General features: G+C 46.2%; 1 long non-coding RNA gene across 1 annotated transcript in view; it reads right to left on the bottom strand.

Moving 5' to 3' along the window:
• LOC130282367 (uncharacterized) overlaps window positions 1–24,271 on the bottom strand; it is a 45,621-nt gene that overhangs the window by 9,505 nt on the left and 11,845 nt on the right. The window contains exon 3 of the long non-coding RNA XR_008846362.1: window positions 13,155–13,220. This is a non-coding gene — a long non-coding RNA (uncharacterized LOC130282367). The remainder of the gene's footprint in view (window positions 1–13,154; window positions 13,221–24,271) is intronic.

The raw sequence follows: 24,271 nt of genomic DNA, 5'->3' as shown, positions 1-24,271 counted from the left end.
ACACGCGAATATTCGCATATGCGAAAATAGAACGAGAATATTACGAATATTCGCGAATATGACGAATATTCGTCCATATATTCGCGAATATTCGCGAATTCGAATATGGCCTATGCCGCTCAACACTAACAGTTACATGACTCATTTCTTTAGGATCGGGGATTGAATCGTGGTTGCTGCTGTCTCATTTCAGAGCAATTGATTTGACATGGTTATGTAGGTAATCTGACACGTTTCAGATAGCATACAATCTCAATATGGCATTTCACACTTACGTATTTGAAAAAAAAAAGTGGTTTACAAAGACCTGTGACGTTTACAGGCACAATAATTTCACAAAGACCTGTCATGTCTACAGGCTCGATGGTTTCGCGGGGACCTGTGACGGGTTCAGGCACGACGGTGTCACAAAGACCTGTCAGGTCTACAGGCATGATGGTTCACCTAAACACTGGTCACGTCTACAGGCACGTTGCTCACGCAGGGAGCTGTCATCTGCAACGGGTCATCACTTCCAAGTCCAGTTGGGTCAGTACAGTGGCTAGTTAGGTATGTCTGTTGTTACTATCTCAATCAGGTAAGGTGCCTTCGTGAACCTTGTCAGGCAACATGACCCACACGGTCTATCAGGTAGATAGGTATTTCTTGTCATTTATCTGTCAGTTTAGTTTTTGCCTCTTAAATAGCAAGGGATTGGTGCTTTTCAGACCTGCCATGAAGTTAGCCTTTCCGTGTCCATTTGAAGTAATGTCATAAGTAGGGATGGTAATAGGTATAATTCAGTTAGTATATTTGGCAGGGAAGGTTATTCTCAGGTTGATTCTTTACAGGTGGACGTTACTACCACGGTTTCAAAGGTATGGTTACCACCTCTAGTAGTCACTAGTTGGTCAGGGCTACTCTTTCAGCACACTAGGTATAGTCTACTTCGGGTAGGTGAAGATTGATGCTGGGTGTAGGATGAGTTATTTCAGGAATTGTATTCATCCTAGCATGGTTGCTTTTTGCCCTCTATAGGCCCTCATTACACGGTTATGGCACAACTCAGACCGCTATGCTAGGGTAAGATCTTGTACAGGTATGTAGGCAATCTTTCCTGTCACTAGTACACGTATGGAGCCCCGAACAAAAGTATAAAGCCTGATGGGCTGTATTTGTGTGAGGGGCAGAAGTAATTATCGCTCCCTGCACTTCCAGGTGGGGCTTATTGGGAACAGGTGGGGGCGTGTGTATATAACTTCCCCTCTCCTACAGGGGCGGAGCACGTGACGTTTGTGGAACCCACCCAACCCTCCCTTATTCTATTCCTTAACTATAGTGCATGCCCTCTATAGGCGTGCCCTCACTACACGGTTATGGCACAACTCAGACCGCTATGCTAGGGTGTTACGCCGAGCGCTCCGGGTCCCCGCTCCTCCCCGGAGCGCTCGCAGCATCCTCTCATTCGCAGCGCCCCGGTCAGACCTGCTGACCGGGTGCGCTGCAATATAATTCCCAGCCGGGATGCGATTCGCGATGCGGGAGGCGCCCGCTCGCGATGCGCATCCCGGCTCCCGTACCTGACCCGTTCCCCGTCTGTCTTGTCCCGGCGCGCGCGGCCGGGTCTCTGCAATTTAAAGGGCCACTGCGCCACTGATTGGCGCAGCAGGCTTAATCAGTATGTTCACCTGTGCACTCCCTACTTATACCTCACTTCCACTGCACTCCCTCGCCGGATCTTGTTACCATTGTGCCAGTGAAAGCGTTTCCTTGTGTGTTCCTAGCCTGTGTTCCAGACCTCCTGCCGTTGCCCCTGACTACGATCCTTGCTGCCTGCCCTGACCTTCTGCTACGTCCGACCTTGCTCTTGTCTACTCCCTTGTACCGCGCTTATCTTCAGCAGTCAGAGAGGTTGAGCCATTGCTGGTGGATACGACCTGGTTGCTACCGCCGCTGCAAGACCATCCCGCTTTGCGGCGGGCTCTGGAGAATACCAGTAGCCACTTAGAACCGGTCCACCAACACGGTTCACGCCAATCCCTCTCTGGCACAGAGGATCCACCTTCAGCCAGCCGAATCGTGACAGTAGATCCGGCCATGGATCCCGCTGAAGTCCCACTGCCAGTTGTCGCCGACCTCACCACGGTGGTCGCCCAGCAGTCGCAACAGATAGCGCAACAAGGCCACCAGCTGTCTCAACTGACCGTGATGCTACAGCAGCTATTACCACAGCTTCAGCAACAATCTCCTCCGCCAGCTCCTGCACCTCCTCCGCAGCGAGTGGCCGCTTCCGGCCTACGATTATCCTTGCCGGATAAATTTGATGGGGACTCTAAGTTTTGCCGTGGCTTTCTTTCGCAATGTTCCCTGCACTTGGAGATGATGTCGGACCAGTTTCCTACTGAAAGGTCTAAGGTGGCTTTCGTAGTCAGCCTTCTGTCTGGGAAAGCTCTGTCATGGGCCACACCGCTCTGGGACCGCAATGACCCTGTCACTGCCTCTGTACACTCCTTCTTCACGGAGATTCGAAGTGTCTTTGAGGAACCTGCCCGAGCCTCTTCTGCTGAGACTGCCCTGCTGAACCTGGTCCAGGGTAATTCTTCTGTTGGCGAGTACGCCATCCAATTCCGTACTCTTGCCTCCGAATTATCCTGGAATAATGAGGCCCTCTGCGCGACCTTTAAAAAAGGCCTATCCAGCAACATTAAAGATGTGCTGGCCGCACGAGAAATTCCTGCTAACCTGCATGAACTTATTCATCTTGCCACCCGCATTGACATGCGAAAGGCGTCAGGAGCTCCGCCAGGATATGGACTTTGTTCGCACGAGGCGGTTTCTCTCCCCGGCTCCTCTCTCCTCTGGTCCTCTGCAATCCGTTCCTGTGCCTCCCGCCGTGGAGGCTATGCAAGTTGACCGGTCTCGCTTGACACCTCAAGAGAGGACACGACGCCGCATGAATCTTTGCCTGTACTGTGCCGGTACCGAACACTTCTTGAAGGATTGTCCTATCCGTCCTCCCCGCCTGGAAAGACGTACGATGACTCCGCACAAAGGTGAGACAGTTCTTGATGTGAACTCTGCTTCTCCACGCCTTACTGTGCCTGTGCGGAAATCTTCTTCTACCTTCTCTGCTATGGCCTTCTTGGATTCCGGATCTGCAGGAAATGTTATTTTGGCCTCTCTCATCAACAGGTTCAACATCCCGGTGACCAGTCTCGCCAGACCCCTCTACATTAATTCTGTTAACAATGAAAGATTGGACTGTACCGTGCGTTACCCCACGGAACCTCTCCTAATGTGCATCGGACCCCATCACGAAAAAATTGAATTTTTGGTCCTCTCCAACTGCACTTCTGAAATTCTTCTTGGATTACCGTGGCTTCAACACCATTCCCCAACCCTTGGTTGGTCCACAGGAGAAATCAACTGGGGTACTGGGGTACTTCTTGTCTCAGGGACTGTCTTAAACCGGTTCCCAGTACTCCCTGTCGTGACCCTGTGGTTCCCCCGGAATCCGGTCTTCCTAAGGCTTATATGGACTATGCTGATGTTTTTTGCAAAAAGCAAGCAGAGACTTTACCTCCTCACAGGCCTTATGACTGTCCTATTGACCTCCTCCCGGGTACCACTCCACCCCGGGGCAGAATCTATCCCCTGTCTGCTCCAGAGACTCTAGCCATGTCGGAGTACATCCAGTAGAATTTAAAAAAGGGGTTTATCTGCAAGTCCTCCTCTCCTGCCGGAGCTGGATTTTTTTTTGTGTCCAAAAAAGATGGCTCCCTACGCCCTTGCATTGATTACCGCGGACTTAATAAAATCACGGTAAAAAAAACGTTACTCCTTACCTCTTATCTCGGAACTCTTTTAACGCCTACAAGGCGCCCACATCTTTACCAAACTGGACTTAAGAGGTGCTTATAATCTCATCCGCATCTGGGAGGGGCACGAATGGAAGACTGCATTTAACACCAGAGATGGACACTTTGAGTATCTGTTCATGCCCTTTGGCCTGTGCAACGCCCCTGCCGTCTTCCAAGACTTTGTAAATTAAATTTTTCGTGATCTCCTATATTCCTGTGTTGTGGTTTATCTGGACGATATTCTGATTTTTTCTGCCAACTTGGAAGAACACCGCCAGCATGTCCGCATGGTTCTTCAGAGACTTCGGGACAATCAACTTTATGCCAAAATGGAGAAATGTCTTTTTGAATGTCAATCTCTTCCTTTCCTAGGACACTTGGTCTCTGGCCAGGGACTACAAATGGACCCAGATAAACTTTCTGCCGTCTTAGATTGGCCACGCCTCTCCGGACTACGTGCTATCCAATGTTTTTTGGGGTTCGCCAATTATTACAGACAATTCATTCCACACTTCTCCACTATTGTGGCCCCTATCGTGGCTTTAACCAAGAAAAATGCCAATCCTAAGTCCTGGTCTCCCCAAGCGGAAGACGCATTTAAACATCTCAAGTCTGCCTTTTCTTCTGCTCCCGTGCTCTCCAGACCTGACCCATCTAAACCCTTTCTATTGGAGGTAGATGCCTCCTCTGTGGGAGCTGGAGCTGTCCTTCTACAAAAAAATTCTTCCGGGCATGCTGTTACTTGTGGTTTTTTTTCTAGGACCTTCTCTCCGGCGGAGAGAAACTACTCCATTGGTGATCGAGAACTACTGGCCATTAAATTGGCGCTTGAGGAATGGAGGCACCTGCTGGAGGGATCAAAATTTCCAGTTATCATATACACTGATCACAAGAATCTCTCCTATCTCCAGTCTGCCCAACGACTGAACCCTCGCCAGGCTAGGTGGTCGTTGTTCTTTGCCCGTTTTAACTTTGAAATCCATTTTCGCCTTGCTGACAAGAACATTAGGGCCGATGCCCTCTCTCGTTCTTCTGATGCCTCTGAAGTAGAGGTCTCTCCGCAACACATCATTCCTCCTGACTGTCTGATCTCCACTTCTCCAGCCTCCATCAGGCAAACTCCTCCAGGGAAGACCTTCGTTTCTCCACGCCAGCGTCTCGGGATTCTCAAATGGGGACACTCCTCCCACCTCGCAGGCCATGCGGGCATCAAAAAATCTGTTCAACTCATCTCTCGTTTCTATTGGTGGCCGACTCTGGAGACTGATGTTATTGATTTCGTGCGGGCCTGTACTGTCTGTGCCTGGGATAAGACTCCTCGCAAGAAGCCTGCTGGTCTCCTTCATCCTCTGCCTGTTCCTGAACAGCCTTGGTCACAGATTGGTATGGACTTTATTACGGACTTGCCCTCATCCCGTGGCAACACAGTTGTTTGGGTGGTCGTTGATCGATTTTCCAAGATGGCACATTTTATTCCTCTTCCTGGTCTTCCTTCAGCGCCTCAGTTGGCAAAGCAATTTTTTGTACACATTTTTCGCCTTCACGGTTTGCCCACGCATAGCGTCTCGGATAGAGGCGTCCAATTCGTGTCTAAATTCTGGAGGGCCCTCTGTAAACAGCTCAAGATCAAATTAAACTTCTCTTCTTATCATCCCCAATCCAATGGGCAAGTAGAAAGAATTAATCAGGTCCTGGGTGACTATTTACGGCATTTTGTTTCCTCCCGCCAGGATGACTGGGCAGATCTTCTACCATGGGCCGAATTCTCATACAACTTCAGAGTCTCCGAATCTTCTGCTAAATCCCCATTTTTCGTGGTGTACGGCCGTCACCCTCTTCCTCCCCTCCCTACTCCCTTGCCCTCTGGTTTGCCCGCTGTGGATGAGGTGACTCGTGATCTTTCCACCATATGGAAAGAAACCCCAAATTCTCTTTTACAGGCTTCATCCCGGATGAAAAGATTTGCTGATAAGAAAAGAAGAACTCCCCCCATTTTTGCTCCCGGAGACAAGGTATGGCTCTCCGCTAAATATGTCCGCTTTCGTGTCCCCAGTTACAAACTGGGACCACGCTATCTTGGCCCTTTCAAAGTCTTGTGCCAGATTAACCCTGTCTCTTACAAACTCCTTCTTCCTCCTTCTCTTCGTATTCCCAATGCCTTCCATGTCTCTCTCCTTAAATCACTCATCATTAACCGCTTCTCTCCTAAAGTTGTTTCTCCCACTCCTGTTTCCGGTTCATCTGACGTCTTCTCTGTGAAGGAGATTCTGGCCTCCAAGACTGTCAGAGGGAAAAGATTTTTTTTGGTAGATTGGGAAAACTGTGGCCCAGAGGAGAGATCCTGGGAACCTGAGGACAACATCCTAGATAAAAGTCTTATCCTCAGGTTCTCAGGCTCCAAGAAGAGGGGAAGACCCAAGGGGGGGGGTACTGTTACGCCGAGCGCTCCGGGTCCCCGCTCCTCCCTGGAGCGCTCGCAGCATCCTGTCATTCGCAGCGCCCCGGTCAGACCTGCTGACCAGGTGCGCTGCAATATAATTCCCAGCCGGGATGCGATTCGCGATGCGGGAGGCGCCCGCTCGCGATGTGCATACCGGCTCCCGTACCTGACCCGTTCCCCGTCTGTCTTGTCCCGGCGTGCGCGGCCCCGCTCCTTAGGGCGCGCGCGCGCCGGGACTCTGCAATTTAAAGGGCCACTGCGCCACTGATTGGCGCAGCAGGCTTAATCAGTATGTTCACCTGTGCACTCCCTACTTATACCTCACTTCCCCTGCACTCCCTCGCCGGATCTTGTTGCCATTGTGCCAGTGAAAGCGTTTCCTTGTGTGTTCCTAGCCTGTGTTCCAGACCTCCTGCCGTTGCCCCTGACTACGATCCTTGCTGCCTGCCCTGACCTTCTGCTACGTCCGACCTTGCTCTTGTCTACTCCCTTGTACCGCGCTTATCTTCAGCAGTCAGAGAGGTTGAGCCGTTGCTGGTGGATACGACCTGGTTGCTACCGCCGCTGCAAGACCATCCCGCTTTGCGGCGGGCTCTGGTGAATACCAGTAGCCACTTAGAACCGGTCCACCAACATGGTCCACGCCAATCCCTCTCTGGCACAGAGGATCCACCTCCAGCCAGCCAAATCTTGACATAGGGTAAGATCTTGTATAGGTATGTAGGCAATCTTTCCTGTCACTAGTACACGTATGGAGCCCCGAACACAAACTGCATGATCAATGGTGTACACGTACAAAACACCAAAGTCCAAAACTGTGCATTTTTAGTCACTTCATATACCATACAAACACTAGTAAAAAAAATCTTAAAGTCCCTTCATAATAAAAATGGTACCGATATAAACTACACAAAAAAATGAACCTTCATGCCTTCATGTAGCCCCATATGGGGAAAAAGAAAAAAGTTATAGGGGTCAAAAAAGGACAATTTTTAACATGCTAATTTTGGTGCATGTAGTTATAATTTTTTAGTAGTAAAATAAAATAAAACCTAAATAAATTGGATATCCTTGTAACCGTATGGACCTACAGATTAAATATATTGCGTCCTTTTTTACCTGATAAATTTAATTTATTTTTTGGGGGGTTTTGCCAATGATTTTGTGGTGAAATGATTGATGATATTACAAAGAACAATTGATGTCTCAAAAAACAAGCCCTCATATGGGTCTGTAGGTGCAAAATTGAAAGTATTATGATTTTTAGAAGGGGAGTAGAAAAAAATTAAACTGCAAAAAGGAAAATTGGCCTGCTCCTTAAGGTCAAAAGGGGTTAAAGACTTACCTTCCTACTTGCGGGATACAGGTGATTTAATCATAATTTTGAATGAATTATATTGGCAGCCGGACTTTAAGCTAACCTCGATAGATGTTGCGAGACAGTATACTCATATCCCACATAACGCCTTCCATTATGGGGGGGAATTGTACAGGTAGATCCACGGGACTGCCTTGGGGTCCCCAGCCTCTTTTCCCTTTTTTGGTAAAATTTAAATGATATCTGCGGTATGTGGATGATTTTTTTTGTGGTATGGGATGGCTCAGAAACCAAATTTTTGGAGTTTGTGACTTATCTAAATGAAAAATTGATATAGTCCGTAATAAGGTCCAGACTTTGGGTTATTTCTCTTTAATTCCTTTCATCCTACACACGAAAAGTGTAGTATACCTTTTGGACGGATGTTAAGATGAAGAAGATTAATAATTACCCCAATCATTTTTGTAAACAGATGACTTAAAAACTCGGCTTTTACAGAGGGGGAACCCAATAAGAATCATACGTGAGGCTAGAAGGAAAGTAGACCAAATCCCAAGAGAAAAATTGTTAAAAAGGAAAAGTAGAGAAAATATCTAATCCTAGTTGTGTTTTTTTTTTTGTTTAATAATACCCCATTAAATTTAGTGTTGAAAAACGCAATAGTGAACAATGGGTACATTTTGCAAGAAGATGACGATATGAAGGGAGTTTACAAGCAAGAAACCTAATGTGACATACAGAAAAAATTTGAAAAAAGACTGGTTGTCTGAATTGAGACCTAAAGGGAATTTGTGTTGTGGCTCCTGTTCCTTTTGTGGCTAAATTCAAAACAAAAAGAGATCAGTTTATCAGGTTATACTATAAAAATTAATCAATCTATAGCCTGCTGTTTAACATAAATGGTGTATGCCTTGGTTTGTAAGTGTAACCAATTCTATATACAGTAGATAAAACAAAATAGCTGCTCTTCCATTGAAGCCGTGAGCATGTCCGCTCCTTAACCCCTTAAGGACCAGGCCATTTTATACCTTAAGGACCGGAGCGTTTTTTGCAATTCTGACCACTGTCACTTTAAACATTAATAACTCTGGAATGCTTTTAGTTATCATTCTGATTCCGAGATTGTTTTTTCGTGACATATTCTACTTTAACTTAGTGGTAAAATTTTATGGTAACTTGCATCCTTTCTTGGTGAAAAATCCCAAAATTTGATGAAAAAAATGAAAATTTTGCATTTTTCTAACTTTGAAGCTCTCTGCTTGTAAGGAAAATGGATATTCAAAATATATTTTTTTTGGGTTCACATATACAATATGTCTACTTTATGTTTGCATCATAAAATTTATGAGTTTTTACTTTTGGAAGACACCAGAGGGCTTCAAAGTTCAGTAGCAATTTTGAAATTTTTCACAAAATTTTCAAACTCACTATTTTTCAGGGACCAGTTCAGTTTTGAAGTGGATTTGAAGGGTCTTCATATTAGAAATACCCCATAAAAGACCCCATTATAAAAACTACACCCCCTAAAGTATTCAATAAAACATTCAGTAAGTGTATTAACCCTTTAGGTGTTTCACAGGAATAGCAGCAAAGTGAAGGAGAAAATTCAAAATCTTCATTTTTTACACTCGCATGTTCTTGTAGACCCAATTTTTGAATTTTTGTAAGGGGTAAAAAGGAGAAAATTTTTACTTGTATTTGAAACCCAATTTCTCTCGAGTAAGCACATACCTCATATGTCTATGTTATTTGTTCAGCGGGCGCAGTAGAGGGCTCAGAAGGGAAGGAGCGACAAATGGTTTTTGGGGGGCATGCCGCATTTAGGAAGCCCCTATGGTGCCAGGACAGCAAAAAAAAACACATGGCATACCATTTTGGAAACTAGACCCCTCAGGGAACGTAACAAGGGGTAAAGTGAACCTTAATATCCTACAGGTGATTCACGACTTTTGCATATGTAAAAAAAATATATATTTTTTTTACCTAAAATGCTTGGTTTCCCAAAAATTTTACATTTTTAAAAAGGGTAATAGCAGAAAATACCCCCCAAAATTTGAAGCCCAATTTCTCCCGATACAGAAAACACCTCGCATGGGGGTGAAAAGTGCTCTGCTGGTGCACTACAGGTCTCAGAAGAGAAGGAGTCACATTTGGCTTTTTGAAAGCAAATTTTGCTCTGGGGGCATGCCGCATTTAGGAAGCCCCTATGGTGCCAGAACAGCAAAAAAAAACCACATGGCATACCATTTTGGAAACTAGACCCCTCGGGGAACGTAACAAGGGGTAACGTGAACCTTAATGCCCTACAGGTGTTTCGCGACTTTTGCATATGTAAGAAAAAATATTTTTTTTTTACCTAAAATACTTGTTTTCCCAAAATGTTTACATTTTTAAAAAGGGTAATAGCGGAAAATACCCCCCAAAATTTGAAGCCCAATTTCTCCCGATTCAGAAAACACCCCATATGGGGGTGAAAAGTGATCTGCTGGCGCACTACAGGTCTCAGAAGAGAAGGAGTAACATTTGGCTTTTTGAAAGCAAATTTTGCTCTGGGGGCATGCCGCATTTAGGAAGCCCCCATGGTGCCAGGACAGCAAAAAAAGCCCACATGGCATACCATTTTGGAAACTAGACCCCTCGGGGAACGTAACAAGGGGTAATGTGAACCTTAATACCCTACAGGTGTTTCACGACTTTTGCATATGTAAAAAAAAATATATTTTTTTTACCTAAAATGCTTGGCTTCCCAAAATTTTTACAATTTTAAAAAGGGTTATAGCAGAAAATACCCCCCAAAATTTGAAGCCCAATTTCTCCCGATTCAGAAAACACCCCATATGGGTGTGAAAAGTGCTCTGCTGGCGCACTACAGGTCTCAGAAGAGAAGGAGTCACATTTGGCTTTTTGAAAGCGAATTTTGCTCTGGGGGCATGCCGCATTTAGGAAGCCCCTATGGTGCCAGGACAGCAAAAAAAAAACACATGGCATACCATTCTGGAAACTAGACCCCTCGGGGAACGTAACAAGGGGTAATTTGAACCTTAATACCCTACAGGTGTTTCACGACTTTTGCATATGTAAAAAAATATATATTTTTTTTACCTAAAATGCTTGTTTTCCCAAAAATTTTACATTTTTTAAAAGGCAGAAAATACCCCCCAAAATTTGAAGCCCAATTTCTCCCGAGTACGGCGATACCCCATATGTGGCCCTAAACTGTTGCCTTGAAATACGACAGCGCTCCAAAGTGAGAGCGCCATACGCATTTGAGGCCTAAATTAGGGATTGCATAGGGGTGGACATAGGGGAATTCTACGCCAGTGATTCCCAAACAGGGTGCCTCCAGCTGTTGTAAAACTCCCAGCATGCCTGGACAGTCAGTGGCTATCTGGCAATACTGGGAGTAGTTGTTTTGCAACAGCTGGAGGCTCCGTTTTGGAAACAGTGGCGTACCAGACGTTTTTCATTTTTATTGGGGAGGGGGGCTGTGTAGGGGTATGTGTATTTGTAGTGTTTTTTACTTTTTATTTTATTTTGTGTTAGTGTAGTGTAGTGTTTTTAGGGTACAGTCGCACGGGCGGGGGTTCACAGTAGTTTCTCGCTGGCAGTTTGAGCTACGGCAGGAAATTTGACGCAGCTCAAACTTGCAGCCGGATACTTACTTTAATCCTCCGCCCATGTGAGTGTACCCTGTACGTTCACATTGGGGGGGGGGACATCCAGCTGTTGCAAAACTACAACTCCCAGCATGTACGGTCTATCAGTGGATGCTGGGAGTTGTAGTTTTGCAACAGCTGGAGACACACAGGTTGTGAAACACCGAGTTTGGTAACAAACTCAGTGTTTTGCAACCAGTGTGCCTTCAGCTGTTGCAAAAGCTACAACCCCCAGCATGTACGGTCAGCGGAAGGGCATGCTGGGTGTTGTAGTTATGCAACAGCTGGAGGCATACTACTTTGGCTGGGGATGCTGGGGATTGTAGTTATGCAACAGCTGGAGACACACTGGTTTGCTACTTAACTCAGTGTGCCTTCAGCTGTTGCAAAACTACAACTCTCAGCAGTCACCGACAGCCAACGAGCATGCTGGGAGTTGTAGTTATGCAACCACCAGATGCACCACTACAACTCCCAGCATGCACTTTAGCTGATTGTGCAAGCTGGGAGTTGTAGTTACACAACAGCTGAAGGTGCACTTTTCCATAGAAAGAATGTGCCTCCAGCTGTTGCAAAACTACAAGTCCCAGCATGCCCATAAGGGCATGCTGGGAGTTGTGGTGGTCTGCCTCCTGCTGTTGCATAACTACAGCTCCCAGCATGCCCTTGTTGCATGCTGGGAGCTGTTGCTAAGCAACAGCAGGAGGCTGTCACTCACCTCCAACGATCCAGCCGCACAGGTCAGTCCCTCGTCGTCTCCGCCGCCGCCGCTGCTCCTGGGGCCCCGATCCCAACAGGGGCGCCGGGGATCGGGGTCCCCAGCACCCGGGGTGCACATCCCGCACCCGCTCACGTCCTCCGGAAGAGGGGCGGAGCGGGTTGCGGGAGTGACACCCGCAGCAGGCGCCCTGATTGGTCGGCCGGTAATCCGGCCGACGAATCAGGGCGATCGTGAGGTGGCACCAGTGCCACCTCACCCCTGCTGCCTCTGGCTGTTCGGGGCCGTCTCTGACGGCCCCGATCAGCCAATAATTCCGGGTCACCGGGTCACTGGAGACCCGATTGACCCGGAATCCGCCGCAGATCGCTGGACTGAATTGTCCAGCGATCTGCGGCCATCGCCGACATGGGGGGTCATAATGACCCCCCTGGGCGATATGCCCCGATGCCTGCTGAACGATTTCAGCAGGCATCGGGGACCGGCTCCGCTCCAGATGGTTGCGGGGGGCCGGTAAAACACATGACGTTCTCATACGTCATGTGTCCTTAAGGACTTGGAAATGGAGACGTATGAGAACGTCATGTGTCCTTAAGGGGTTAAAGACAGAAATAGGAGCAAGACACTTCATTTAGCATATAAATAAAGTGCACAGTAATGAAATAGATGGGTACTGTTTTTCCACCCTGGAGAGAGTGGAATTCTCACAGATGGATGTAATCGGCACAAATGCTTCTAAAGAAAGAAGCCAGATGGATTCTAAGACCAATAGGTCTTAATGATTGCACTGATATGAGTGTAATGCCATAATCCCTTCATTCATACTGTTTTTAGAAAAAATTTTAAACAACAAATTTTTTGGTTGTTGTTGATATGTTACCATGACCACGACTGAGTCATAGGGTATATAGGTGTGTCTGAATGCTACAGCGCAAAACGGCACCAATGCCTGAAGAAGTTACCCTGCGGATTGTTTGTCTGTCCCGTCCTGAATGCATTAATGTCTTTCAATTTGAGAAAATAAAGAACGGTGAGTGCCCTTATTATTCTTTCTATATTGAAGAGATTATGTGTATGCAGCTGTGTCAAGGAATCTGTGTATGTGGACGTTAGTTTTAATATATACATGAATTTCTCACAATGGACCTTATAAAATAAAAAAGAGCAAAGGAAGAATACTTACTAAACTCCTCCCCAGATTGTAGGACAGCGCTTCCTCAACATTAACAGGAGACAGGAAAAGTCTCCCCTGTGGTGAGATACAAATGTTTAAATATTTAAATAAGCTAATCTTAAGACAAAATACAATCTGATAATAGTTTTTATATTCTGACACATTAAGGCCGGGGTCACACAATATTTTTGTCAATATTTTTAGACTTGGAGTGAGTCTAAAACACAGAAAAAGGTTAAGATTTTTCCATTTTAGTTTTTCTCTGTATTGGTACCACTCCTGGTTTTGGCTAAAGATACTGATCAAAATACTGACCACAATACTGAGTGTGAACCTAATCTAAAATTTTCAAAACTGCACAAAAGATTCCAACCACATCATTTCATCTCTCCTTCCCTCACTCACTATGTATCGCTCACCATCCTAAATTACCCTAAATCATCTCAATCCATAGTACAGCACAAAAGTCGCTCCTTCGGGTCAGTTAAAGACATCCAAAGTATAGGGGATAAGATGTCTGATCGCCTTCTCGTTTCATTTTCTTGCAGATTATCCGATTCCTTCCTAATCCTCTCTGATGGGCTGTTCGTCGTCTCGGGCCTCAGAGTTCATGGTGAGTTGTTCCATCCCCTCCCCACCCCTATGGCAGGTGACATCACCTTAGCCACCCTTAATGTTAAGGGTCTTAATACCCCAGAGAAAAGAGCACAACTTTTATACTCTTTCCATAAACAAAGGGTACAGATCCTATGTCTCCAGGAAACGCATTTTAAGGTGGGATGCATCCCAGTACTTCTCACCCGTTACTACCATACCTGGTTACATAGTGCTAATCCAGAAACCAGGTCAAAGGGAGTCTCTATAGCATTCCACAGATCCTTGCACATTGTGATTGAGGACTCTGTTATCGACCCCCATGGTCGATTTATTTTTGTAAACTGCACACTAGCTGGACAGGTATTGACGATTGCTTCATTATACACCCAAAAACCATAATCAGGTGTCATTCCTTCTGTAGACCCTCAAAGCCCTGGCCTTCTTTTGCTAGAGGCCCGATCATACTAGGTGGGGACTTTAATGTCCCCCTGTGCCCCCTCCAGGATACCTCCTCTGGTCATTCTTATATCTGCTATAACAAACTTCGAGCTCTGAAGAGGAAACTCCACCTGATGCAATTAAGTGACGTTTGGAGGATCACACACCCTGACCACCATGACTACACCTTTTACTCTATCCCCAGACAAGTATACTTCAGAATTGACTCTATTTTTTGCCAACATCACCTACTGACTTCAGTCTCCCGAGCTGACATAGGAGTGGTGACGATGTCTGACCATGCACTAGTTAAATTCTCCTTCACTCTCCCTTCTTTCCCCAAACCACATGCAACCTGAAGACTCAACGATAACCTCCTTCAAGACTATCTTTGCCTTGAGGACCTCAAATCCACAATAACAAATTTCGCACATGACTATCATTCTGACCCCACGTCCCCGATGGTCAGATGGGAGGCCCTTAAATGTGTTTTGAGAGGGGTTTTGGTCAAACATGGGTCCAGATTAAAGAAGGATTCTACCTCCAAATATACCTCTCTTTTAACCCAACTACACCACCTGGAATCCCAACATAATCAATTTCAATCAGAGACTACATATAGGGAACTCCTCAGAGTTAGGCATGCCCTGCTGGACTTCCTTAATGCTATCGCCAACTGACTGGGTGCACTTTCTATGAATGGGGCAATAAAGCAATTCGCATTCTGGCGAGAGCTCTCAGGAACAAAAAATCTTCCCTGTTTGTGACCTCAGTTCGTGCCCCTTCCGGGACCCTCTCACATAAGACGCCAGATATCCTCGAGGCTTTTCGACACTACTACCTCTCCCTCTATAACCTGCCCCCCCCCCCCCCCCCCACTACTACTGACCTTGCTCACTCAGATCCTACTACACCTTCATTGTGAGACTACATATCCTCCACCGCCCTTCCCACCCTTTCGATGGATATAGCCGCAGCTCTGGAAACTCCGTTTACTCTTGCTGAATTACACTCGGCTATTTCCTCCATGCCAGCAGGTAAAAGCCCAGGTCCCGACGGTTATACCGCAAAAATTTTTAAATCCCTCCGAGATGAGTTATCTAATCTCCTGCTCATCGCCTTTAATAGTATTTCAAACACTTCTCCTCTCCCCCCCTCCTTCCTTAGAGCCTTCATCACGGTGATCCCTAAAGAGGACAAAGATCTGACTCTCTGCTCCAGCTACCGCCCAATCTCCATCTTGAATTCAGATGCAAAGCTGTTCACACAGCTGATAGCTAATCGCCTCTCTGACCTCATGGAGTCCCTGATCCACTCTGACCAAGCTGGCTTTGTCCGTGGACGAGAGGCCCGGGACAATACGTTGTGGACATTCTCGGTTGTTCATCATGCACTCCGCAATAGAATTCCAACTTTTCTACTCTCCCTGGATGCGGAGAAAGCCTTTGACAGAGTGGATTGGGGCTTCTTAGACGCGACACTTGAGCAGATAGGATTGGGACCCCTGATGAAGGCTCACATTATGGCCCTATACTCCAAACCCCAATTAGAATTAACGGACAGCTCTCTGCTCCCCTTGTGATCTCAAATGGTATGAGACAGGGCTGCCCCTTGTCGCCTCTGTTATATGTCCTCTGCATGGAGCATTTGCTCATTGATATCTGCCATGGTGTGGACATTAGAGGCCTCAACACCCCTTCGGGCCACTACAAATGCTCTGTATTTGCAGATGACCTACTCCTATTTCTCACTAACCCCTTAACCACTTTACCCTCACTACTGTCAGCCATCCGCCGGTTCTCGGCATACAGCAATTATAAACTTAACCCATCTAAGTGCGAAGCCCTAAACATTAACCTCCCACCCGATATGGCTCGTGCGATAGCCTCCTCCTTCCTGTTCGCCTGGCGACCCAAATCCTTCAAATACCTAGGTGTGCAAATCCCTGCAAATCCCCGAGACACGTACCGTGTAAACTTTCCCTCGATACTGTCAGCATTGAAACTGGACCTGACGCGTTGGGAGAGCAGGGACTTCTCCTAGATAGGGAGAATCAACATTGTCAAAATGAACATTCTTCCCCGATTACTGTATCTATTTTCCTGTATTCCTGTACACCTACCACGCAGCTTCTTCCAGGAGGTCTCTGCGCTCCTCACAAAATTTGTTTGGGCCAACGGTCACCCCCGTGTAGCCCGACATGTCCTCATTAGACGCAAGACAGAAGGAGGATTGGCCCTCCCGGACTGCCTATCTTACTATCTGGCTACCATATTGACTAGGGTACTTGATAGTTTCCACAACCGGGAGTCCAAACAGTGGGTACAACTAGAGAACTTGAGCTCCTCGATTGAGCCACGCTCCCTCCTCTGGCTGCCATCATCGGCTCTCTCAAAATCAATCTGGGAATCTCTACCCCCAGTAATGGCATCCATTGCAAATTCTCAATTTACCTACTTGAAACCCTCCCCAGTGGTGGAACCTGATGGCCCACTGACACCAATCTTCGGTAACAAGTCGTTCCCCCCGGCCTCCTCAACGACCTCCTTCCTGGGTACCCCTAGATCACAGGGACTAACTTTCCACACCCTTCTCCCTTCTTCCAAAGCAGCCCTGAGACTACATCGTTCTTTGACGCGTTTTGAATCCATGTGTACCTCTGCCGCGGCAGCACCACGTCCAGGTTAGTTCCCTATATGGTCTACTTTTAGACTCCTTCATGACAGCCCCACTGCCTTTTCGCCAAAGTTGGGAGAGGGCTTTGGCTGGTGCACTCTCTGAGGAGGAATGGCAGATGGCCCTGTCCGCTTGTCACAAATCATCTATTTCATGTAAAGCTCAGAAAACAAATTACAAATTGTTGACGAGTTGGTACAGGGTCCCTGCACTGCTCTCCTGATTCTATCCTTCGCTACCGGACGTGTGCTGGCGTTGCGATGCTCAGGGTGGATCTATCCAACACATTTGGTTGACGTGTCCACTTATTACGTCCTTCTGGTCTCAAGTCCTAGATGTGATATTCCGACTGACAAACATACATATTCCTCTGGAACCGAAACCCCTTCTACTGTCCATCCTCCCTTCACCTACACCCCACTGGACTGGAATCCTTCTCCGCTTCCTCTTCCTGGCTGCTAGATAAGTCATCCCCAGACTATGGAAATCGACTACCCCTCCTACCCTCTCCTCCTGGCTTCGGGAAGTGGCACATCTTTATAAAATGGAAGAGTTGTTAGCTGATTCTAACCAAAAGATGGATAGACACTATAGAGTTTGGTCCCCTTGGTAGCAATTCATCTCGTCCCCTGATTTCAGGGACTTACACTAATAATAGCTCTGTCCACACTGTATAGTGGTCTCCCCCCCCCTTCTCCACTTCACTGGACTACCTCTCCCACCCCGACCTTTCCCACCCTGGTCTTGCTCCTGACTCTGTGGCCCGAGAGACGGATTTGACCCACTCGGTGAGTTTTCTTTGTAAGTGATCTCCCCTGCCTTTCTCTCTCTTCCTCTCTTCTTTCTTTCTCATATCTCCCTGACTCACTTCTTCTTTTCTTCCTCTGACCCTGTACCTCTCCCCCCCTCCTCTGCTCTTGCTCTTTCCCTTTTCCCCTCTTTCCTTGCTCATCCAGGTTTTTCCATTGCTGAGTTTCACCAATTCAACAATCGTGGCCTTGAACATACCATTGTTATGTCCCCATCTACCTGGTATGTTTTTGTTATCTGACTGACTGTGGAGAACCCACACTTATGTCCATTCTTTGTTATATCTGTTCTTCTTGTTTATAACTCAATAAAATTCTTACTTAAAAAAAACAAATAAATAATCTGATCGCGGGGGTCCCGCCGCTGGGGACCCCCACAATATAGCACGCAGCACCCACCTGTTACTGCTCCGGAAGCGCTGGAGGGTCTGGCTTCTGACCACGGGAATGGAAGATTGTGATGTCACAACTCTGCCCCCGTGTGACGTCACGCCCTGCCCCCTCAATGCAAGTCTATGGGAGGGGGCATGACAGCCGTCTTTGCTCTATCCTCTGCTTCGCTCTATCCTCTGCTAAAGACATCTCTCCTAATTGCGGCCAATCTTTCACTAATATTTAATCAGCATTAATTGCCTCTTACAGGACCCCTTCTAACTTGGTTAAGATTCACTGCCTGTAATCTAAAGTGACAGGAGCACTAAAGATATGGAAATGGGATTAAGCCCGTTTATGCTGCTAGACTAAACGTATGTAATCCTGTAAGAACATACACATGTGCAAAGTATTATATGTTGTTGTAGTCAGCACTAAATGGGTCCCATTTAGTGCTGACTACAATATCATATAAGATTTGCTGCCTACCTTCTCCTGTCCCTCTTGTTTCCTTTAAAGGGGTACTCCCCTGGCCAGCATTCAGAACATAGTTCCGAACGCTGTGTGTGCGCTGCGTGGGTTGGCCAAGCCCCCTCATGACATCACACCACGCCCCATCAATAGTGTAGTAGCTTATGTACACCAGCAGGTTGAGAAACCTTTAAAGGGGTACTCAGGTGGAAAACTATTTATTTTAAATCAACTGGTGCCAAAAAGTTGTACAGTTTTGAAATGTATTTCTAATAAAAAATCTTAATCCTTCCAGTACTTATCAGCTGCTGTATACTCCAGATGAAGTTCTTTTCTTTATGAATTTCTGTCTGGCCACAGGGCTCTCTGCTTACACCTCTGTCCATGTCGGGAACTAGCCAAAGCAGAAGCAAATCACCATAGCAAACCTATACTGCTCTGGACAGTCCCTGACATGGACAGAGGTGTCAGCAGAGAGCACTGTGGTCAGACAGAAAAGAAATTAAAAAATAAAATAACTTTTTCTGTAGAATAATAATAATACTGATAAGTACTGAAAGGATTGGGATTTTTTAATAGAAGTAATAAGAGATGAGTGAATCGAATATGACACATTCAAATTCATTAAGAATTTCATGAAAAATTAGACTCACAAGGAATGCGAATATCGCCGTGATTCTATTGCACAAATCGCTTCAGTAAACTCCATTTACTGTGGTGCAGGCTCCAGGGCATCTACAACGGTGGATCCACATGTCAGTACATGGGGCAAGGAACTCTGGGAAGGCGGGAATAACAGCAAGCGGGATGACCTTGAATCACATGCAGCATGCAGCCTATCAGCAGCCAGTCACCCCTGTGATGTCACAGCCCTATAAAATCAGCATATTCCGGATAGTCACTTCATACAGTACACTGCAGAGAGATAGGATGGACAGCCTGTGTGTGTGTGTGTGTGTGTTACACAGAAAAGCTTTATCCAGCAGTGCTTCACCTCCTAGTCACATCAGCGTTCTGGTGGACAGAGAGCAGTGTTTTTTTCACTGAATTTTTTTTTTTTTACTGCAGCCATTAACCTCCCAATCACTTTCTACAACATTGTATTACAGAGACGGGCAGAGAGTTGTGTGTTGCCTCAACAACAAGCTGCCTCAACTTCATAAACCTTAGCAGAGGAGGCAGGAATAATTTTTCAGCGCAATTGTGAGTCTTTGTTCCGCAAAAAATGGTTTAATAGATACTAGTCTGTAGACGGTATAATATCCAGCAGTCCATTCCTAATAGTCTGTGAGACAGTGCAATTTTGGGTTTAGTACACAGCAACTGTGTGCTGCAGCACTGGTGTTACATAGTTAGTACGGTCGAAAAAAGACATATGTCCATCAAGTTCAACCAGGGAATTAAGGGGTAGGGGTGTGGCGCGATATTGGGGAAGGGATGAGATTTTATATTTCATAAGCATTAATCTTATTTTGTTCCAGGAATGTATCTAATCCTGTTTTAAAGCTGTTAATTGTTCCTGCTGTGACCAGTTCCTGAGGTAGACCGTTCCATAAATTCACAGTCCTCACGGTAAAGAAGGCGTGTCGCCCCTTGAGACTAAACTTTTTCTTCTCCAGATGGAGGGAGTGCCCCCTCGTCCTTTGGGGGGGTTTAACCTGGAACAGCTTTTCTCCATATTTTTTGTATGGGCCATTAATATACTTATATACGTTTATCATATCCCCCCTTAAACGTCTCTTCTCAAGACTAAACAATTGTAACTCCTTTAATCGCTCCTCATAGCTAAGATGTTCCATGCCCCATATTAGTTTAGTCGCGCGTCTCTGCACCCTTTCCAACTCCACAGTGTCCCTTTTATGGACAGGTGCCCAAAACTGAACAGCATATTCCAGGTAAGGCCGTACCAATGATTTATAAAGGGGGAGTATTATGTCCCTGTCCCTTGAGTCCATGCCTCTTTTTATACATGACAATATCCTGCCGGCTTTGGAAGCAGCAGCCTGACATTGTGCTATTCTGTAGTCTGTGATCTACAAGTACACCCAGATCCTTCTCTACCAGTGACTCTGCCAGTTTAATCCCCCCTAAGACATACGATGCTGCAGGTTATTAGTACCCAGATGCATAACTTTACATTTATCCACATTGAACCTCATTTGCCAAGTGGATGCCCAGACACTTAGTCTATCCAAGTCATCTTGTAACCTATACACATCCTCTATAGACTGCACCGTGCTACAAAGCTTGGTGTCATCTGCAAAGATAGAAACAGAGCTGTTAATACCATCCTCTATATCATTGATAAATAAATTAAACAACAGCGGGCCCAGTACATAACCTTGAGGTACACCACTAATTACCGGGGACCAATCAGAGTACGAATCATTGACCACCACTCTCTGGGTACGATCCATGAGCCAGTGTTCAATCCAGTTACAAACTAAAATTTCCAAACCCAAAGACCTTAACTGACCTGTCAGACGTCTATGAGGGACAGTATGTACTGCTGGTGATGTGCAAAACTAAGTTGTTTTTTTAAGTGTACTGTAGCACATTTTTCTGCCCTCATAAGTGCATAACACATATATACACCTAAGTACCGTACTATTTTGTGCCTGTTAATCTGTCAAGGGCCTAGATACTGTGAAAGTCCAGGCAAAAGTAATCACCGGCTGGTGTTTTACTCCAATACATTTAGGCGTACTGTAGTGCATTTTTCTGCCCTCTTTGTTCCACCATAAATTGTCTGCTGGTCATACTAGTCTGTAGATGGTATAATCCATACCCAACAGTCCATTCCTAATAGTCTGTGAGAGAGTGCAATTTTGGGTTTAGTATGCAAGTACTGCTGGAGTGCGAAAATACGTTTTTTTAAGCATACTGTAGCGCATGTTTCTGCCCTCATAAGTGCATATCACATACCCACATCTAAGAAGTGTACTATTTTGTATCTTTTAATCTGGCAAGGGCCTAGATACTGTGAAAGGACAGCCAAAAGTACACACCTGCTGCTATTCTAGAGAAATACTGTTAAGCGTAGTGGAGCACATTCTACTGCCCTCATAACCGCACACCACATACGTAGATCTAAGTGTTGTACCATTTTGTTCCTGATAAAGTCTTAAGGGCCTAGTTACTGTAAAAGGCCAGCCAAAAATACACACCTGCTGCTGTTTTAAGCATAGTGAAGTGTATTGTACTCCCCTCATATACGCACTAAGTATGTCAGGCAAAGAAGTGCCAGGACATGCACAGAGGAGTTGTAGAGGCCTAAATTAAAAAGGCGCAGGCAGAGGTCGCAGAAGACTAGGGGCGTGGGGCAGCAGGAGTCGCAGCGAGAGGTCTGAGCTCCTAGTGTCAGCTGGTGGACGTGTCTCAACTAGCAACCTAGCAGCCATGATTGGTTCACTCGGTCATCCACTTCATCCCAAGTGACATCGGACAGTTGGTGGGTTCCTCAGACTCAACCCTCAGTTGGCAAGGCCCTCATGCTGCTGCTGTCACCTCCAGGCTCTGTCATTGTGCCGCCATATGGTCTCCTCATGCTGATGCTGTCACCTCCAGGCTCTCTCATTGTGCTGCTATATGGTTTCCTCATGCTGATGCTCCCACCTCCAGGCTCTGTCATTGTGCGGCCATATGGTCTCCTCATGCTGATGCTACCACCTCCAGGCTCTCTCATTGTGCTGCTCTTTGGTGTCCTCATGCTGATGCTGCCACCTCCAGGCTCTGTTATTGTGCCACCATATGGTCTCCTCATGATGATGCTACCACCTCCAGGCTCTCTCATTGTGCTGCCATGGATACTGCAAAACATAATTAAGGTGCTGGTCCCCAGTTACAGAAATTTCTCTGCATTAGACCACGAGTAAGTATTGAGGATATGCATTGGCTAAAACTTAACTTTTCTTAGGATAAAATATATGGACCCAATTTTTTTTTAAAATCTAACAAAAGGAAAGGTGTGCAAAAAACACCATGTGCCACAAACACCAAGTATTGATGTGATGCAAAGACCTCTAAAAGGTGGAAAGGAACAACTTATGGTCCATTGTAACAGGTGGGAGTAAAAACTTCCCCTGTAAGGCACTTCTCTTGCCCTATTAATTCCCTTCTGGGCAAGTGTTATTTGTCTTAAAAAGGGCAGTCCCTCTCAGGATCCTCTCCCTATTTCCACCTACAAACACTGCCATTTTCCAGAGTTTTTAGGTGGAAATAGAGAGTTTCCTGTGTGGGGCTGCCAGTTTTAGGACGAGTAACACTAGCCAATAAAGGAATTAATAGTGTGAGAGTAGGGCTTTACAGGGGAAGTTTTTACCTCCACCTGTTACAATGGACCTTACGTAGTTCCCTTCCATCTTTTAGAGGTCTTTGCATCACATCAATACTTATTTTATCCTAAGAATAATGTTAAAAGTTACGTTTTACGTAATGCATATCCTCAATACGTACTTGTGCATACCAACACTTCACCGTTTTCATCTGATGCCAAGTTCTCCTTCTTTCACCCACCTTTGTCACTGGGTACTGCATTAACACCCACCACCCTACTCTACCAAAGTGTACAAAAAGTGCACGGCAGCGCAGACGTGTGGAGCTGTAACTATGGTCAGGGATAATACATGTCCTTTACGGCCCACTGGGTTAATGTGGTTCCTGCACAGCCACAACAGCAACTTGAACAAGTCACGCCGCATCCTCCTCCACTCTCTCAGGCCATTGATCCTGTGACAGTGGGCGACTGCACCTCCTCATCCTCCACCGTGTCCCATAGTCACTCCAAGGAGAACTCGTCTGTCCATGAAAAATGCGGAGAGACTGAACTTTGTGAAGATGAATCAGGCATGGATCAGCCAGGATTTCTAACCACTAATGCCGGATGCATCAGAGTAGATTGACCGTGGTGCCTTACCAACACTTTACTAATATGGATAGTACCAAACAGATTTAAGGTGCTGCTCCCCAGTTACAAACATTCCTCTGCATCAGACCTTTTTTTTACCCACCTTCATCACCAGGTACTGGTATTGCCACCCACCGCACCACTCTGTCACCGGGTCACTTTCAGGACTCCTGATGTTGCTGCTGCCACCTCCAGGCTGTCTCATTCTGCCAACACATGTTCTCCTCATGCGTCCGTCACCTACACGCTGTGCCATTCAGCCACTATATGTTCTCTTCATGCTGCTGCCACCTCCAGGCTGTGCCATTCAGCCACTATATGGTCTCCTCATGCTGCCGCCACCTCCAGGCTGTGTCATTCAGCCACTATATGGTCTCCTCATGCTGCCGCCACCTCAAAGCTGTGTCATTCAGCCTCTATATGTTCTACTCATGCTGTCGCCAACTTCAGGCTGTGCCATTCAGCCACTATATGGTCTCTTCATGCTTCCGCTACCTCCAGGCTGTGTCATTTAGCCACTATACGGTTTACTTATGTTGCTGGGCCTGGGACATTACCTAAAAGTTTTTATGATAGCACTAGCTAACATAAATCTTTAATTTAAATTTGAAAATTCATCTTTTAATCTTAGGGATTGTGAAGCCCTATTGTCTGCTCATGCTGCCACCAACTCCGGGTTGTGTAATTCAGCCACTATATGGTCTCCTCTTGCTGACGCCAATTCCAGGCTGTGTCATTCTGCCAGATTATGGTCTCCTCATGCTGCTGCCACCTCTAGGCTCTGTCATTGTGCTGCCATGTGACTCCTTGTTAGATTTGGTTTTGTGGTCATACAGTATTAGTTCAAAGTAAACACC

The sequence above is a fragment of the Hyla sarda genome, chromosome 7 (genome assembly GCF_029499605.1).
Source record: "Hyla sarda isolate aHylSar1 chromosome 7, aHylSar1.hap1, whole genome shotgun sequence".
Lineage (NCBI taxonomy): Eukaryota > Metazoa > Chordata > Amphibia > Anura > Hylidae > Hyla > Hyla sarda.
This window is presented reverse-complemented; position numbering and strand designations above follow the sequence as displayed.